Genomic DNA, 13175 nt, shown 5'->3' on the forward strand with positions numbered 1-13175 from the left:
ATAGGGACTTGATTAGCATCCCAGAGCAGCAGTGGTTTTATTTTTTTAGAGACTACTGACTTCCTAGTTACAGAAGTCATCAGGTCAGTCCTTAGCCCAGCTGAACAGTGAGGCCATCAAGGCACAGATGAACAGTAATGAAGAAAACAGATGGAAAACCAAATAGGCAAACTGGGTTCATGGCCAATCAAATCCTCAACTTTCTGAAATAAACTGCAATATGTGTTCTGGGTGCTCCTGGGTAGGAGGGAAGGGCAGCGTTAGCTCAACGACATTGCCCTAAGTATAGCCTCAAAGAGTCCTTGCACCTGTGTCAGCCTTTCTCCAGGGCTGTGTGTCCCTTGAGAGGACAGACAAGATTTGGGTTCCTCAGCAGATAAGAAAGCAAGTGTTTTCAGGCCAACTATGCTGAAGTTCCTATTTCCCGAGGTCAGCAATGCTGCTATGGCTTTCTTAGTTTTCCTAAGCAAAGCAGCATTGCAAAACTCCTGTCTGTAAACAGGGTAGATAGCAACAAACAAATGTTTACCTCTTAGGCAGTTGGGACAGAGATTCCCTGTGTGAAACAGAACTGCAGTTTAGTGGCCTGGAACAAAAGAGCTAAGTGACTGCCAATGTACAAGCAAGTCAAGGCCAGGAACCTTAGAAACTCAAGGGGTGAGGGGCAAAAATGACCATCTATGACAGTTGATTAGTAATGCCTGTGTTGATATCACATCCATATTTCTGGTTTCTGTGAGTAGGAGTTGGGCTCTAATTATATCACTTTAAATCTCCAGGCCAGAGATATAATCGCATGCTATTACTTCTTAATTATGTGGTAACTACTATGCCATTACTTTCTAACTCTGGCCTAATTGCATCTCACTTATGATTAGCAGTAGATAAACATTCACAAACAGGGTCCAGATCTATTTCCATAAAATTTACTCAGATTAAGCAAAGGCATGTAAACACACACATTGAGTGACAACAGGAGTCAACCCAAAAAATTTCATCATAAGGAATGTTAGTTGAGCCCCAATAATCCTCCAGATTAAATAACCCAAAGGATTTCAGGAGAAATATCAATACTTTATTACAAAGTCAAGATTTTCAGCCTGGAAATGTGTTCGGGTTCACTCTTATTTATTGACTATGTGATCTTGGTCAAACTCTAAGTCTTTCTGTGTCTCAATCTCCTAACCTAAAAAGGACAAAACAGGGCTGAGTCAGTAGCAGAGTATTTACCTAGCATTTACAAGTCCCTGGTTAGATTCCAAGGGCCAGGACATATATCAATAACAACCATAAATCATAAATAAATGAGTGAAATAAGAAAAAGCTACCTGGTAAAATTGAAGGCTAGAAATTCATATATATATATAAAAGGTTCTGTGAAATGTAAGTAGTTGTGTTGTTACCATTACAATTATTCCAAGGATGGAAAAATGTCCCTATGTTGGGAAAAAATGTTGAACTCTGATTTTGTTATGTTTAACCAATGGTTCCCAGGTCTTTGTGTGTGTTTGCAACTCATCCAGGGTTTCAGATTTGGCTTCAGAATGTTTGAGGTGGAGCCTTAGATTCTACTTTGCCAACAAGCTCTCAGGTGATGCTAGTCCACTGAGCATACTCTGAGTAGAAGGCTATAGGTCAGTTACTCACAGAGCCAGCTGTAGAGCTTGACAGGACATACGATGTAATGGCCACATAGTTACCAAATCACCTCAAAAATCGGTCAGGGTTAAGGTCTCGTTTCCCTTTTCCTCCCTTCTCTGGTTTCAGTAGTAATGCCAGGTGTGCAAGCATTATCTGGATGGACAGATGCGAGGCACCTGCAGATGTCAGGTCCTGAGTTTCTGGGACCAACACAAAAAGAGCCAATTTCCATGAGAGGTTACCTAGGTGAGATAACTCTTGGCAAATGAACCAGCATGGAGGGCTTGGGCATGGGCTCCACTCAGACTTCTGTAGCCTCAAATTTGTGGGTTCCCAGGTCATGGGAGGGGTTCTAGCCCTTCAGAGAAGAAGGCAGGGAGGAGGGAAGAAATGGATTTATTTGTGAGGCAGTAGGAAGAACAGACATTGCTTCCTTCACACATTAATTGGTGTCTGGCAATCATACAAACCAAAGCACCAGAAAGATAGGATGGCATGTTTGAAGTTGCCCTTTCCAACCTTTTGTTGACCAAGAACCTGAGATGAGGCTCCTTGTCTGTGCTCACACAGAGAAATGAGGGCGACTAGACCGCTCCTTTTTCAGTGTTCAACACTGTCTTGTTTCCCATGCTCCTCACACTGAGGGACCTTGCTTCCTGAAGTGTCCTTGCACACAAGGTACATGCACAGAACAGATGCCTGGCTGATGGAGTCACCCCTGGGGCCACCAGAGAGCTCACCTCTTCTTGACTCTGCCAAGCTTCTGGTCCTTTCAGCTCTCAACACCACCTATTTGATTTCCAAGAGAAGCAAGTTTGTTTCTTCTGCTCCCTCTTACATGATGAAGAAATCTTCATAGAACCCCAAATCCCCAAAGCTCACATTCAGAGAGGTGGTCCCCCCTCCCTGCCCCCCCAGAACATCTAATGTTACTTGCCAGCAAATGGCAGGTACAGGTCCTTGGAGAGGGCTAAGGAACAGTGACACTTTTCCAAGGATGTTTATAGTGGTTCAGACTTGCAAAGGCAGGTGGCAACCTCATGGGCAGGACCAGACTGCAAGAGAAATGGTTTGGCAGCAAACACAGGGCCAGGTTAGGGTGAAGGACACAGTGACTTGAGAAGTCTGCCTCCCTCAGTTGGACTTCCTTGGGAATCCCAAAATACTTCTCGGGGTTCTGTATGGTGAGATAGCTAACTTGGAAGTCAGTCAGGCCGGTGTCACAAGTCTGGCAGGCTCTTAGTCACGCACTGAAAAGCAGAGCCTACCCACTACCATTCTTCAAACACTTCTAAAAGTTACCGTAGTCTACCTCAGCTGAAGATGTTGATGAGTAGCTATACCTCAGCAAGGCTTTTGAAAATTCAAGCATTGAGAATAGAAATTGGCTAACTATCCTTTAAGCAAAGACTTTAGGGAGATAGCTAACTTCTGTGTAAGATAAAATCTAAATATACATGAACAAGGATATTTTAGAAACCCAACTGAGGAATGCCTACTATGTTTGTAATATAGGCCGTAAATTAAAGGGTTTAAGCTTCCAGCTTTGTTTTATGCCTCCATTTAGTACCATATGCTGTTGCAGGGAGGGCCTCTCCTTCATCTATTGTTCATTGCCAGCTCCTATATGCACTGGGAGATGCTCAAGTTCAGAATGGTCAGGAGACTTAGTAACTCAGTGATGAGGCTGTCCTAGACTATCTTTCAGGTTGCCTATGTTTTGTTGCTCGGCATCAAAGCTAGGACCTTGTTAAGCTAGGATAGGTTAAGCCCATGCTGTGCTACTGAGCTATAACTCAAGCCCTGCCCTGGGCATGGAGTTCACACATCTGGGGTTAAGCCATGTTGAGACATGTGACTCTGCACTTCAGTTAAGCCCTGGAAGTGAAGCACCTCATCCTCTCCAGGTACAGGACTCCTGCCCCTGCCTAGGGTGGTACCTGGAATCCTAAATGTCACCGAAGCATCTCTAGGTCTGCTTCTCCTGTCCTAGCTCAAAATTTAAGGTCTGCTCAAAAATTACAGCTCAGAATTTACAGCTACTGTGCCATTGTCATCCACCAAGGCCTGAAATCCAGACTTAGTGTTCAGTATCTGTTTCTGGGGAAACTCGTAGAACAAACTCTTGGCAGGAAGAAGGTCCCAGGGTATCTCCTTTTCAGCTGGGAAACATGAACCAGATGAAAGTAGAATTTGGTTACAGTCTATCTAGTAGATTCTTATCAAATCATACCAAATACTTCCAAAGATGAGGAATTCACAATCCTGTTAACAGTCTTACTTCCTATAAAACAAAACAAAACCCAAAACCTTTACAAATATAATTAAGAATTAAGACAATTCTTTTCCCTTTTTCCTATTTCAGGATGGAAGCTAGGTTGTGTTTGTTTGTTTGTCTTAGGTGATAGGTCTCTTTGATGAGTTTAGATGATCCCACAGCTCCAATCCTCCAGGCTTAGGCAAGCAGATAGAGTCCTGTGGCTCCATCTTTAGTATTGCTGTACATTGGTTTGTGGTCATACCCATATTGCTAGCAGCCACTTGCCCTGACACTCATCAGCATATTACTACTGTGCAGGAGGTTCCACATGTTGAGTGGCCTTCGGTGTTCACAAAGGGGAGGGTAAAAAAGAAATCAGGGCTGTCCTGAGGGGCCCTATGACAAGATCTCCCTTTGTTGGCGGCAGTAGATACAAAGGAGGGATATTTGAGGACAAGACTTTCAGGGGAAGATCTTGGTGACAGCATGAACACCAAAGGAGGTGCCTAGGTCTATGCCCTAAGTGGTGTACACTGGAATAATCAGGATTTGGGACTTTGGGAAGGGACACTAAAAAAGAGTCTTCAAGTGCTTCGATGGTTTAAACCAACCTGAGGTGGTGATGAGATTTGGAAAGGGTGAAAGAAGTGAGCAAGCAATGAAGTCACAAGGCAGACAGGTGGTGACAGATGCCTAGGAGGTGACAGACTTCTGCCAAGAAGGAACCCTTCTCTATTCTGGCTAGAGTGGCCAGCTTCCTACAGCCAGCATGCATCGTAGCAGCATCTCAGCCTTGGCATTCTTCTAGCCTCTCTCATTACTCTCCACAGGGTTCACATTTTCTATTCGACATTTCTCCTCTCTTTCTGATACATTCCAGTTTGACAACAATAGCAGTTTGATGGTGTATACTTGGTTGTTTAAGAAGGCAAATTACAAATAAGTGATATTTCAAAGCTAAAGTTGGTTGAACACTGCTATGCACATTATCCACAAAAATAGCAGCAGTCTCTCATATACAGAGAAGAGAAACAAGGCTTAATAAGGTACCTGAAACCACATAGCTAGTAAATGCCAGAGCAAGAAAGTGACTGTGTTCATGTTTCTCCAAAGCATATAGAATACTGAAAGACTTCTGCAAAAAAGGTAAGAGGAATAAGAATTGTGATAATTAATTTGAGACAATATCACGTTTATCTTTATAATGGGTAAGCAGATAAAGTGTTTGTTTAGTTGGGGTTTGCAAGAGGCACACTTGAGATCCAACCTCCCTGACCTGGCTGAATGGAGAGGGGAAGGGAACACTAACTTAGTAGGATGCTAGAGCATTAGCTTGTTTGTTTGTTTGCTTGCTTGTTTGTTTTTGGTTTTTCGAGACAGGATTTCTCTGTATAGCCCTGGCTGTCCTGGAACTCACTCTGTAGACCAGGCTGGGCTCGAACTCAGAAATCTGCCTGCCTCTGCCTCCTGAGTGCTGGGATTAAAGGCGTGCGCCATCTAAAATAGGGATAAAGCAGTCTGGCTAGGAGATATAGAGCAACACTATCTTTTAAAAGATCAAAGTCCAAGCACCCTGTTGGTCCCTGCCATAGATATCTCAAAGGAAAGGGTTGTATGCATACCTTAACATCTAGCAGAGTGCCGAGCACACAAAAATATTTGTTCATTCATTGGTAAAATGAGATAAATCAAGTTCACAAATGTGAACTAAAATTTAAAGACCAACATGGTATTTTCAGGGATCGTGGAAGAGTTTGTACTCCAATGCTATCTGATTATTGCTTTTTTTTTCTCAGCCTTTCTCTTATCTCATAAGTGGTTTGGGAGCTTAAAAGTATTACAGTATGATTATGGGTACATTTATCAAGATGGGAAGGTCCATATTCCATGTGTAAACTATTATGTCATTTTGTACCTTAAGAAAGGTCCTTTTTTTGTTTTGGTTTTTGGTTTTTCGAGACAGGGTTTCTCTGTGTAGCCCTGGCTGTCCTGGAACCCACTTTGTAGACCAGGCTGGCCTTGAACTCAGAAATCCTCCTGCCTCTGCCTCCCAAGTGCTGAGATTAAAGGTGTGTGCCACCATGCCCGCCCCCCCCCCCCTTTTTCTTTTTCCTAATTGAAAATGAAATTCTATGAATGCTGGTAGTGGGGTGTTGATAGAGAAGGAAAGTCTAGCACCTGTGGACCCACTCTTCAACACTTCTGAAAGAGAAGGCCCTTACACACAACTTGCATTTTCTCAGTAATCCAGATGAGTCCCTATAACAGTCACCAGATGTGCCAGAGAGGGACTATGAAGAAGATGACAGATCTGAGCAAAGCCATGTGGGTCACCCAGAGCCTCAGGGGCCACCTTTCAATGTGTTGTGTGCAAAACCAAGGGATGGGACACAAAGATCAGCCTCACCTGCTTAGAGATCTGAAACCTGGAAGGAGGGGCTTCAAAGACAGGAGGCGATAGAGCAGGAGTCTGGGCCAATGCTCCCTTCCAAAACTCTCTGTTGACTGGCTGCTTTTCCAAAATCAAGATTGTGTTTGTCAAACCTCTTCCTAGGCAGATTCAGAAGCAGGTGACTAAAGATTAAGAACCAAATTATCCGGTTTGTGACCTTGAAAGAATATCTCATTTAAAGGGCCCCCGAGGGAGATTAAGTATTTGATATAAAACATGACACATTTTCAATTGTGGCTTGTGCATACTTTGTTCTTCTCCTCTATTGATTTAAATTCAATCCACAGCATGGCATTTCCCCTTCATATCTCTATTACCAGATTGATCATGTTGTGCTATATCATTTACTGTGTCTGTCTCCTCTGCTTTCTGTGAGCTTCTCCATGGCAGAGGCATTGCATCTGTGGGTTCCCAGGGCACGAGAGTCTCCCCAGCATTCAGATATCAGTCTCTGCATGCTTTCATAGTCAGTGAACCAATTAATTAACTTCTCAAAGGGTCAGGATGAGGGAGGGGAGAGAAAAGTGGGTGTAGAAAGACAGTAAGGTAAAATATGGACACCAGGACAAGTGTCTGGAAGGGAAGAAAAGCAAGTGTCAGAGAGTATCTCTGGGGACACCACACCGCTCTGAATGAGGAAATTTAAGAAACCCATCCCCTCTACCCCAGACAGCCACAAGTCTGAGCAATCAAAGCAAGAATGCATTCTTCCTAGAGAAAAGAGTAGGCTAAGTTAGTCAACAGGACAGGGTGAGGGAAAGTAAGAATTCTTCCCTGAAACATCAAGGTGGTTTGTTCAAGACCAGGAAAGAGAATTCAGAAAGTCAGGGTCCAGGTCAACAGAGGTTCCTCCCCACTCCCAGGATGATCAAGTCACAGCCTCCCCATCACATGACACCCACAGAGGGGAAGAAAAAGACTGTAGCACCTGACATTGGGGGGAGGGGAGAGCTGAAGGAGAGGAAGCCTGGGGTGAGAAGCTGCAAAGAATAAACTGAAGGTCTGAGAGTGTTGACCCCACAGCCCTCTTATACTCAGGAGGAGCTGGTAAAGGGAAAGTGGACTCCAGCCACAGTTCAGAACCTGGGGCAAGAGATGCTTAACTCACGTTTAGTCAATAAGCGGTTTGTCTGGATGGATCAGACAAGAGGAGCAGCAGCTCAGCCAATCTCTTAGGAGACAACAGATGTGACCTCGGAGGGTCCCTGTGGCCTTGGGTAGGCAAACAAAGGGTTCCTGTGAATTAGAAGTCACAGGAGGAGCACTGTTCTTTGTAAGTCAGCCATTTTCTGAAATACAAAAGGTCAAGGGGATTTCTTAACCTTGGCTGCTTTCCAGGCTCACGGGGCTCTGGTAAAATTCAACCCTGCCAGGTATAAGTAGCTTTTCTTAAGTTTACCCATTTATTGCTGACAGTCTGCAGGGACCTGGGCAGGTTTGTTCTGAGATCTGTTTTTCCAGAGGTGACTGGTTATATTATTTGTCTGGAATCAGGCTTCCACTTGTGTTTAGAATTGTGCAGGTCCTAGTCTTCAGCCTATTTTTCTTCCTACCCAACTGAATTTAATTTGGTGTTCTATATGTGGCCACATTACAACAGGTATATAACCCTACTATTATATTCCCATCAGCGAGACCATCCCTTTCCTGGGACAATCCATCAATGGCTTCTGGTTAAGTGACTTCTTTGAGGATCATTTAAATTCCTTTTGCTTTATCTCAGTCCCCATCAAAGGAGCCTTCTGATTATGATTTGGCTTCCTGTGTAGTTTGACCAGAGGGAGAGAATGCACTAATCAGACAGCTTTTAGCTTTCTGGTTGTGTAACAATTCCTTTTTATTGTATCTGGATCAGATGGTCATCTGACAGCCGCCTGTTTGACATGCATCTCCGTTAATTCAGTTCAATCCCTACGGCCTCTGTCACCTGCCCTAGGATAGAAGCTTGTCTCCAGACCTGCAAAGAAAAAGCAAGCCAAACAATAGGTTTGGGACACCGGAAAGGTACTTCCTGGAAATGATATCCTGGGTTATACCACCTCTTTGTCCTGCTACCATTTTATGGAATCTTCGTTCCCTTCTACTAAAATCTGTCACAAAAGTACATCTTCCAAGTCCCTTTCACCAAAGCAAACTGAGAAAACATGAATTCCACTTCTAATGCTAATATTTTCCTTCTTACCCTATATTACTTATTTATATATTATCCTTTTTAGTTGGTGTTTATCCTCTCACGCCTTCTCTTGCCTCCATAGACAAAGGTACTGGTGTGTTTTATATACATGAAAATACATCCACGTTACCAATTTGTGCTTTCTATTGATGTGAGTCTCATCCTTCAAGTTCTTCCTTTTTCTCCTGAGCATGCTTTGGAGGCTGGCATATACTATTTACAGTTTTGAGGTGTCTGGGTTACCTTAGACCTACACACTCCTCAGAGACACTCAGAAACATCACCACACCGCCCAGCAGATGGTGCTTTGAGGAGCAGCCCCCAGTGGGCTCTTGCAGACTGTGGGAGGGTTTCTTGGGTTCAGGGACAGGGTTGTCGGGACTGAGAATACAATATATTGCTCTCTAGAATGGCTCTACTACACAGAAGAACACCCCTGACTGCAGGCCTGTGGGTTCTGATAACTCATATCCCTGCCAACATGTAGCATTTTCCATTTTTTTTTATTGTTGCTTCTCCCGCAAGCTTTAATTGGTGCCCTAAGTTTTTTGCTTTCCATATTTGTGGCTGCTAAGGAGTTTGATCTTCTGGGATTGTAATGCTCTGGGCTGAAATCTTCTCTTTACCTCCTATTCTTATCTTTCACTCACTGCTTCTTTTGCTGCTGGCTTATAGAAACTTCTGGTGCTATTTATTAATCTTTTGTCAGTCTTAGAGATTAAAAGGAATATTTTCTGCTGGGGTCACCAGCCAACATTACCTCCAAAGCTTTAATCTCCAATTAGTCAGGTTTAGACTTTTGCCTTATCTGCTGTGATTTGGAGGTTTTAAACAAGAACTCATCCCTGATCCCAAGGTCAAACATTTATTATCATATTTTCTTCTATTAGCCTTCTAACAGCCTGTGCGTTAACTCCTCCTTTGATCTGTCCATGATCGTGGCTTCATTTAAAGGAATCCAGTCCTGTTTTCTTTCTAAGGTAGCTTCAGCAAACGTAGAAGTCAGGCAGGCACATGGAATCTGCTGTTTTCTCAATGCCACCTTCTAGGCTATTTATCTTTCCCTATTGGTTCAAATCCACCTTCATCATATGCTACGTTTCCAATGCCAAGTGTATTATCAAAAAACTAATGATTAGATTCCTTTGTTAGAGAATAGAAAATTGGGTCAACAAAGACCTCTAAAACCCTGCAGGGTGACCAGGGTACATTGCCATCTAAGGAAACATTTGTGCAGATAGTGAAGCCCCTTGGGTCTTCCCAGTGAAACACTGTAGATTTGCACCCCAGAGCCTCCTCTGTCCTCTCTGACCACAGAACTGACCAAGCTCGATAGCAATTGATGTATCAGTTAAGGGGCTGTGTTGAGAATTAGTTCTAATGCTTTGTTTTATTTTACCTCCCAAAAGCTACACTTCCAGGCCTGAGGGTCCCCGACCCAAGCTGCCTTTGATTAATAATAAAGAATTGGAAAAAAAAAGAATTTCCATAAAGCCAATGGCTGGACAAAGAAATGGGATGGGACCTTTAGATTACATGGGCAAGGGACAAAGAGAGAAGAAAGGAGGGAGAGAATTGCCATGACTAGGAGGGAGAAGGGGCAGATGTAAGAGCTGCAGGAGAGAAAGCATGCTACAATATGGATGGAAAGGGAATTCAGCCCTACGGGGGGTGGGCTGGCCAGAAGGTAACAGGGCAGCAAAGATTAAAATATAGATTTAGAAGATGTTAAGCCAGGAATACTGAAGGGAAATGTATGCTAGCCTCCGGGAGGATTACAAATACTCAGCTATTGAGCTAGTTGTGGCATATCAAAATTAGCTTGTGTGCACATGTGAGTGTGCATGTGTGTGTGCATGTGCGTGTGTGTGTGTGTGTGTGTGTGTGTGTGTGTGTGTGTGTGTGTGTTTCATTTACAGATCTAGAAAGCTCTAGGGCAGATACAGAGCCTGTGCACCTCTACAGGGCTGTGATGGAAGTGTTCATGATTCCTTTAAGTACCTGAGCCCATTGACCTTTAGGCAAAGTTTCTTTAGCACTCAATGCCATGTCAGTTTCACAGATGAAGACTGGGAGATGGCCTACTTGATTAAGTTCTTACCTGGAAAGTATGAGAATCAAATTCCCAGGACACAGTTAAAAAGCTGGGGCATGCTGGTACACACCTGAAATCTAGGCACAGGAGAAGCAGAGACAAGCAAATTCCTGACTGGCCAGCCAGCCTAACTGAGTCAGTGAGCTCCCAGTTCAGTGAGAGACGACGACGACGACGATGATGAAGATGATGATGATGGAGTTTAAGGGTCTCACCCGAAGACAATGACTGATCTCCACATAGCTGTACAATACACATGCATACATATGAACACAAACACACAAATGTATACATGTGTATTATAGATACACATAAAAAAACAGTGTTAAAAACAAAGAAGTTGAGGTTCATGGAGTTGAGATAAACTCTACCCATTTGCCCTACGGATCAGACAGACCCAGGCTTAAACCCAGTATATACAACTCCATGACTGATGGACTTTCCCTGTGATACACCCTTCACTACATTGTATTATGGAACACCTATCTCAGCTCTCAGACATGATCTTGCTGAGTCTAACCTTTGTACAGGAAGGAGGCATCAGATGAGTGGAGTCTCTTAGAACCATACCATGTTGTATAGAGGACAACAAACACCTAGAGCGAGGAGTAGGGAAAGAGAGCTGCCTTAGGGGATGGCCGAGTTCTGTCCTTTGGTCAGAATCAGAGAAGTTTTTACAGTCTTTACCTTCTCTCAAAAGTTGCTTATTCTATTACTCTTCCAAGTACATTGCAATCACAAGCTTGGGCCACGGAATTGCACAGACTTCCTTTATGCCAGAGATTTCTTTTAGGCTTATAGAAACTGAAGGAGGCGGCCACCATCTGGCATGACACATCTTGCCACTTGAGACAGGTCCAAGTTCAGCATATGACCTGTGATCTCCAGCCACTCAGCTTCAGTAACTCTCCACCATCTACAATAGTACAAGACAGAAACTTGTAAACTCTTGAGATGCAGAAAGGAAGGGGATAGATGGGTCTTTAACAAACAGACAATGCTAACTTGTTGGGTTTACAATGGGCCACAGTTGGTCCTTCCAGAGCAGATCCCAGGATAAAGATACCTGGCCGAGTGTCTCAGTAGAAGCCACCTAGGGAGGGACTGAGGCAGGGCAGGGATGGGGACAAAGACAAGCAAATGTGACATATTAGGGAAAGCCTTGATCTCAAACTGACCCAGAGCAGCACATCACAGAGTGTGTTCAGACTCCAGTCAGTGTTCCTGGGGCTGTTATGTTCTGCCCTCCATGGCATATTTTCTCAAGCAAGAGTGAAATGAAGCAGTAGGGTGTAAGCACCAGACAGCTCTAGTGGTCCAGGGTCATCCTCAGAAGAGACTGGGACCAAGTCAAGGCTCATGGTGACTAGGGAGAAGGTGAAGCCTAGGCGCAGCATCCACTGAACTGCTGCAGGCAAGAGCCTGCAATTCACCACAAATCCAGTTCAGAACACTTATCAGCCTATTCCTAGGTATTCAGTTTACAGGTAGGAGTGTAGAGACAAGGAGAAGTAAAAGTACTTTCAAGTTCTATGTCTCTTACAACTGTTTCTTGTTACCTCCCTCCCCTGCCAGGAGCATGCCCTTCAGGGCCCGGAGGACCATCATACTAGCTGGGGAGTTCATGCTGTATGCATTTAGTTTTCTCATGCTTTACATTCTATTGGTACCCTTCTCCATTCAGTTCCTGGCTTCTCTGAAGCTGAGTGCCAGTCTTGCATGCCACAGCCATCCACTGAACCTTGCTAACAGAAGGCAGGCTGCTTCCCTTGACAGAGGGCCCCGGCAGTCATCTGGAAGACTTATCTGGGCAGTTAAGGAAACCTTGGCGCCTGAAGAAGGCACTCAGAAGATGACAGGTCTGAATAGTCTGACAAATCTTTATTGCCCCCAAATTTCCAATCCTGTAAGTCATGAAATAAATCTCAGTCCACATCAAATAAATTATTGTCTGCTTAAGAACAAAGGAGTAGACGGAACAAAGAGTGTACAATCTGCGTCTGTCTCTTGCATCCCTCAGCTTAGTAGCAGGATCTTTTTTTTTTTTTAATATATCCACAGCTTTGCCTAAACCATTCCCAACACTAAATCTCTGCTGCCAGCTCCGTGATGGATAGTTGGTGAGATGGCATAGAGTCATGAAGGGGTTAAGCTTGTTTTTGAGGACACCCAGGCAGGGAGTAAACAAAACAAAACAAAACAAAACACCTGACTGTTATCCTGCTCGCTGGCCACGCAGATGGAAAGATGGGCAATTCCTTAGGTCAGTGAAGATTAATCCACAGTAAGAAAAATAATCAATTCCCAGGTAACCTTAAAAGAGAAGGAATGGGAGAAAGACAAATGCCAGGGAAAGAATTTAAGAATAAAACGAGAACATCTTCTTTATTCTCCCATAGCTCAGGCTAGCCTTTCCTCCTCCCTTGACTGTACCAGAATGAATCAGAATGACCAATTCATGTATCCTCCTCATATATCCTCCTGTATCCTCATATATCCTCCTGTATCCTCATGCATCCTCCTGGCCACAGTAGAATGTCCATCCAGGAGATTC

The 13175-nt window shown here is 43.8% G+C and overlaps 1 protein-coding gene across 8 annotated transcripts in view; it reads left to right on the forward strand.

Moving 5' to 3' along the window:
- The window catches only part of Tnr (tenascin R), a 408001-nt gene that overhangs the window by 119334 nt on the left and 275492 nt on the right, over positions 1-13175 (forward strand). The gene's annotated exons all lie outside the window — the stretch shown is intronic.

The sequence above is a fragment of the Mus musculus genome, chromosome 1 (genome assembly GCF_000001635.26).
Source record: "Mus musculus strain C57BL/6J chromosome 1, GRCm38.p6 C57BL/6J".
NCBI lineage: Eukaryota > Metazoa > Chordata > Mammalia > Rodentia > Muridae > Mus > Mus musculus.